Raw genomic sequence first — 6,974 nt, forward strand, 5'->3', positions numbered from 1 at the left:
TTCCGCAAGGAATAAACAGAGCAGAGGTGTATATATGGAGTGTGAACCAGGTGAAGCAAGGAGACAGATTAACTAGGTGCCGGTGAACCAAATAAACTTAATTGACAGGAGAGAACAAACGTGACTGGGCAAAACAGGAATTCAAGAATACAAACTAATAGAAACATAACTACAAAAACATTAAATGAAAGCATAACCAGATCCAAAAACCAAACTTCACAAAACATGAACAAAAACATGACCAGAGAAATAAACAGAAGCATGATTCAAAACTTCAACTGTGAAATAAGACCAACAAAACCCAAAAACACCCACAAATCATAACATTTAGCTGTAAATTTACATTGCAGTCCTTTACATTCAAGTGAGCTGAATCATGTTAACACACATGCCGCATGTAGTTATGCAGTGGGACATATTGACAGTTCAACATCTGTGCTTAGTGGTGCTTAGCATAGTGACCAGTATAGTCATTAATTCAGGTAGGAAACCTTCAAAAAGAGTAACGCTCTGTCGAGGGTTTCACGATAAAAGCTATCATCAACAATTATTCAGTGAAGGCAGTAAACAGATTATAACTTAAGTAATTTACAACCATATGAGCCTCCTAAACTGTTGCTTTATGTGCTTCTATTGCAGAGACTTGTTTTCTCTGTGCACAGAAATCTATGACAATTCATTTGAAAGGGATTTCTTAGTTTGCCTGACTTCCACCGAGTGGATAATGCAAAACTTGAGCACAATAGTTGATTTTGTCCCTACACCTTTGAACAATCCCACATGAAGCATTTATCAGTTTCATCATGAATGGCACACCTATTTACAGACTGTTCCTGGCTTTCTGGGACTTATGACAAATCATACCTAGTTGCCACATCCCCTGTCTGCAACATTTCTACCTACGCCCAAGAAAGGCAACGCCCTCACTTGAGTCCTTAACGTTTCTATCAGTACTGTTCAACTGTATGGAGAGTCAGTGAATTTCTGTTTCCTGCACCCCTAATTTTCAGTATGGTTATTTACAGGTTGCTCTGATGCCTTTCAGTTTCATGAGGAAATATATTTCAAATTTAAGAGGTTTTTTTGTTTTTCCAGTGCTGTGGTTTGAACCCAGTGCAGTTTGAAACTGCAAAAGAGGGCGGTTAGCATGCTCTCAGTTTGGGAAAGAATGGAACATTTTTGACAAGGAACCAAGTACACTTTGTAATAGTTGATGACACTGTATTATCTCAGTGGAGGTATATTTGTACTTTGCAGCATCCACCTGGAATGCAATGAACACCAAACAGAAGTGTAAATGCAAAATTTCAACAAATCTGAGGTTAAATTACAAAAAATTAAAATAAGGACTCAATACAAATATATTTTCACATTTTGTGACCAGTTCCCAACAGAAATGTAATCACTTTTGTGCAAATGTACTTTCAATAGTAAGTCCTTTTCAGCTTATTCAGGGGTCGCCACAGCAAGTCATTACAACTTGTACATAGACTTGGCAGAGTTTTTATGCCGGATGCCCTTCCTGACACAGCCTTGGAGCCTGGATCAAAGACACGGACTTAGCCTGCGGCACCATTACGGAGGGCACTTACTTTTTACTTCAGATGTCGTTGAATTTCTTTTTAAATTAAGAACTGGGTATTTGCTTACTCCTAAAGAGGAAGCATGCATGATACTGCACTCTTCTGTTTCCAATACCAGTAAGAGACTCTACAAAGCTACAAATTATAATGCTGGGGAGTACTTGAATAAAGCTCACGTCACACCATTTCTGATTTTCCCATAAAGAAAAACAAATGACTAAATGTGAGGAACAGATTTGGCGTGTTTAATGCCCAGCTGTTTTGTATAGGGCGGGTATATTGGGACGAAGCGTGTAACATTTACATTGTACTACTGAGATAGGATGAGGCATGTAACTTTTGCTATGACATCATGAACTTGTTTTGGTTTTTTTTTTGTACTCAAGACCACCTTATCAAACCCAGTGCTCTATGGTCCCAAGATACTCAAATAATTATAAACCGAAACAAAACACTGCAAGCTAATTTTCACAAAAAAAGACATAGAAAAGATGATAATATTAATGCTTATGAAAGGATAACTAAATATGGCTGAAAGTAGTGGTGCTAATTATTGGAAGATATTCTAACTATGATTATTTTTATATCTTATTTATTTATTGCTTTTTTAAATTCATTATCCTCTCCTTCGCCACACCAGATACGAAATTGTGCCGTCTACTTTTTTGCTTGTTTTATGATGACTCTGATTTGTTAGAGACAAAATTGATATTGTACAATAAATTTAATTAATCGCACAACACTACTTTAAAGGTCAAAGGTCATCATATGGCCTTTCAGTGTTTTTATTATTTAGGTTAAAATTGGACAGAAGAATGTCCAAATTTCAACATCTATTTTGCCTAATTAAAGACAAGGAACTTAAATAGGCATAAAAAAGATGTCCATGGAAATACAGTATTTTGGAATGAAGGAGATTGCACTTCCATCAGTTGGAGCTCAGTGTTCAGCATGCCGAGGTGAGTGAATATTCATCAGTGCAGACAGGGCATCTGCAAAGCCCTGTATAATGAAATTAAGTAATGTTATTATTGGGTCATTGCTGCAATATTTGACCAGCCCTTACATCATTCCCATGGCAGTGATGTGGATGTGGCTGTCTGGCTTACCTAAATTGCAAAGGTTGATGCTGGAGCATTACTTAATCAAATCTGTAAATTGTATTTTCTGACGCAGTGCAGATAACCAGTATTTTGACAGGGTTATATGAATGTTTCATTACAGACAACTTCTATAAGTTTAAAGTAATCAAAAAAAGCCACCCTAATCACAATTTAGCAAAAAATGTAAGTACACTTATGTCCAAAAATTGTTTAGCTAATTTTATTATCTTGCTTCCGCTTCTACCTACAATTCAGTTTACTTCTACTACAGTTTATTCCTATCTCTTGCAGGCTGCAGTAAAAACCCTCTCTTGCTAAGTTTATGCTGGACACACCTGGATCACAACACAATAGTACCAAGCTAACCTTGCCCAATCCTTTAAAAGCATGAGTCAGCCAACATGATGCAATAAGTAGCAGTCTGCCATGTCCAACAATACAAAGGTATAAATGGGCGTGGACACCCATTTATGGTCCCATCTAGGTGAGAAGTCCAAGACCACTCCTATATTTCACAAATCCATCTGAGAGCTACATGGGTTCAGAGGTCAGTATGGAAATGCCCAGGGTAAACTGCAGACAAACAGCCCAGCCCCAGGTACAGTCATCCAGGTAAATATTGCTGCACTCATTTGTCTCGCCAAGCATCTCATGATGGTCCTGATTTCATAAATGTTGATGAGCTGGGAGCGGATGACTGTTGGGCCAGCAGTTATTTCTGCGTTCCATGTCTGGCCCCATTGTTTGAGAAGGGAACGCCCGTGATTAATTCAGTCGCACACTCAGCTACTTGAAAACACCGTGTGTGGAAGGATTACAGTCAAGGTTGTTGGCCCAGTGGCTGGGGGCCAGCAGTTGGAGACAGATGTAGAAATTCAGAGAGAGAGGGAGGGAGAGAAAGAGGAGAGGTTAAAAAAGAGAAACACTCAGAGGAAAAAGACATATAAGACCCCCACAGTGAACAAGACTGCGTACTTATCAGCCATGAGCGTGATGTGCAAACAGAGACCTTTCAGGGCTGCCAGGCACACAATAGCTTTGTTTGCTATGCAATAGAAACCAGTTGTTCACTGCTGAGTCAATATTTACTGCCTAATGGAATGTGTGCTCTGCTACTACCCCTGCTCAACATCAGATGGAGGAGGGACTTCTTACCTCCCCTCTCTGTCTTTATCACACCCCCACTGCTATCATCCTGTCTCCCTCTTTGTCCTTCCTTTCCCTCCTTTATCTAACCCTCCCCATCATCTCATTCTGTACTTCCTTCACTCCCTCTCTTGTGGATCTGGGGTTGTTCCTATCACTCCTTATCATTCTTACACTGAAAAACACAGTGCTAGAATTTAACCAATAAAATTGTTGTAACAGTTTGCGCAGATTTTATTAGGGTAGAGTTCAATCAATATTTCTAAGTTGAAATTATGTACATTTAGCGAAAAGACACCTAATTAAATTCCAAAAAATGGGCGTTGCTCTGCTCATCCTGATACCAGTATGCTCGGCAATGTTGCCAGATCTAGCGAGAGAAACAAGCAACCAGCTCTATGAAACAAGCCCAATGGGCCCAACAAGCCCACAGTGTAAGACAGAGGCCATTTGTAAACAGTATAAATGTATACAATTATTATGGCATTATGCATAAGCAATAGCAACATTTTGCTATTGCTATCATCAAAGTTTTGAACAACTTAAATTCTTTGAATAACTTATTCTTTTAAACTCGGATCAAAAGAAAAGTGCATTTTGGATACGAAAGAGCAAAATGACAGTACACACAGTCAATAAAAAAACTATCTTTAAACTCTGTTTAAAAGAAAAGTCACACATGAGCCAATTTCCGGTCTTTCCAGTCAGAAATCACAAACGTAAAAAATATCATAAAGCCTGGCAAAGATGAAAAAAATTGAAAAACAACAGTTACCTAAACTACAATACACCATTGTTATTTTCACCACTTACTGCAACTCACGGGGGGGCATGGAAAGGACAAACTACCTACCACTTGTGTTTTGCTTTATTGTGGGGAGCTGGAAGTTAACCAAGGAGTTTCACTCGGAAAGAAAGTCAAGCCCAAAGAAGCAACTTCACGTTCGAAACTTCACGATTCGCAAGCAACTTTAGACAAAAACAAGCCCTAACCATGAACTATAAAGACAAAAACATAACTGAACTGTGAATTTACTTTACATTAAGGGCTGCACGACGGCACAGTTGGTAGCACTGTTGCCTTGCGTGAGATGGTCCTGGGTTTGACTCCTGGCCGGGGCTCTTTCTGCATGGACTTTGCATGTTTTCCCCATGCATGTGTGGGTTCTCTCCGGGTACTCCAGTTTCCTTCCACAGTCCAAAAACATGACTGTTAGGTTAATTGGTTTCTCTAAATTGACCTTAGGTAAGAATGAGTTTGGTTATTTGTCCTGTGTGTCTCTGTGTTAACATGCGGTGGACCGACGTCCTGTCTAAGATATGCCCTGCCTCTCGCCCGTAGACTACTGGAGATGGGCACCAGCTCCCCCGCAACCCTGTAAAGAAAAAGCGGGTATAGAAAATGGATGTATGGATGGCTTATATTTAATACCTTTGAAAATTCCTTTTTTGTTGTATCATCCTTTCCTTCAATCTTGTGTCAGTGACATATATCTCCTGCATCTGCACCCCCCTCTCAGCAAGGCTGAAAAGCAATGGCAAAAACAGAGATCACTTATCAGGTAGTGTAACAAAGGAAATTCCATCTCTTGATTTTTATTACAGGGGAAGTGAAAAAGTAAAAAAAAGAAATACGAACCGGCAATGCTCTATTTAGTCTCTTCTATCCAACATCCTACCAAGGCCGTGGCACTAACAGAGAGCATGAGATAGCTTGGCAGTGAGATCACCAGGCTAACAGAATGAACCCTTTGTCCCGAGCTTGTTGGGAGGCAGCGAATGTGATACATGTGGTATTTACACCGTGATAAACTGCTGCTTAATCACAGGCTGTTCTCTCAAAGGTGCCTCCACTAGGATGCCTTCCCGGCTGAGTAAGCTGTTCAGCCTGGTTTAGTTCTGCACCCTCTCAAACTCACACCTTCACTCAGGTGTGGAAGGATGGGGTGAACGCACATGTCCAAGCCTTTTAAAGCCCTCTGCCCCCACTTCTCCTTCCGATCAGCCTGCCCGACAATCTGTTCCTTCAGACAGGCTTCAGTATCGGTCCCTTACAGCCCAGAGGCTTACTGAGGAGGGGACAGTTTGTAGGAGTGACGGTAAAATGAGGAGGAGGTGAGGAGGGGGTTTCCATAGTGACACCAAGGCAATGAAAAGATTGAACCAGTGGAGTGTGTAGTGGGTGCCTGTGTGTATATATGTGTGCGCACAGGTCCCGCTCTAGAGCTAGACACAGTGGAACCATTCATGATCTACTATCTGACCCCCAGTGGCATTCCCCCTTAAATCGGAGCTAGCTTAAAGAACTCAGAGCCTTGCAGAGATCTTTAAAATTTAAATCCACAGTCAAACATAGTAAAAGCTGAAAGAAATTCATACAGTGCTCTGCAAAAGTATTCACACCCTTGAAACCTTTTCACATTTTGTCAGGTTACAACCATAAACATCTAAGTATTTCACTAGAATTACGTTTAATAACACCAAGTGGTGCATGACTGTGAGGTGGAAGGAAAATGAGACATCTATCCATTATCTATACCCACTTATCTTGCAGGGTTTTCAGGGGGCTGGTGCCCTTTCTGGGTAATGGTCCATCACAGGCCAATACAGAGTTACACAGGACAAACAACCATGCACACACAGTGACTCCTAAGGGCAACTTATGCCCCTTTTCTACTGGCTCGATTTGGCCAGCCCGGAACAGCTCCACACGGCTCCTCACGGCTCTGCTGTTGTGTTGCATTTCCATAGACCTGCTTTTGCTCTGCTGAAGGGTACACCTCCTGGAGTCGCGGCTTTAAAGCATCATGTGTCGTATTTGTGAGCTTGATTGGGGTTCTTCTTCAATTCCAAGAATATATAAACTGAAATCTAATGATCACCAGAAAAGCTTGCACCTCGTCATTGCTCCAAGGGGTGACTTTTCCAGATAACTGTGTGGACTCCATCATATGTTTCTCTCACTTGCTTGAATGCACGTTTGAAAATAGGTTGACTCTTATGGCTGGCTGCGCCTACGGCCAATCAGTGAACAGCCATTTGTTTACAGTACCGACTCAGCCTCGCTTAGCCCTGCTAAGAAGGAGGTACCAAAAAAGTAGGTACCGGTACTGAAATAACAGTAATGGAAATGCTCACGAAG

General features: G+C 40.9%; 1 long non-coding RNA gene across 1 annotated transcript; it reads right to left on the bottom strand.

The window, feature by feature from the left end:
- Positions 1 to 281: 281 nt before the first annotated feature.
- On the bottom strand, positions 282 to 5,557 carry LOC124858364. The gene is made up of 3 exons (XR_007035813.1): positions 5,472 to 5,557; positions 5,265 to 5,357; positions 282 to 3,527 (listed from the first exon to the last, which is right to left on the bottom strand). It is a non-coding gene; the product is annotated as an uncharacterized LOC124858364 (long non-coding RNA).
- Between the last annotated feature and the right edge of the window lie 1,417 nt (positions 5,558 to 6,974).

This window comes from Girardinichthys multiradiatus, chromosome 21, assembly GCF_021462225.1.
Source record: "Girardinichthys multiradiatus isolate DD_20200921_A chromosome 21, DD_fGirMul_XY1, whole genome shotgun sequence".
NCBI lineage: Eukaryota > Metazoa > Chordata > Actinopteri > Cyprinodontiformes > Goodeidae > Girardinichthys > Girardinichthys multiradiatus.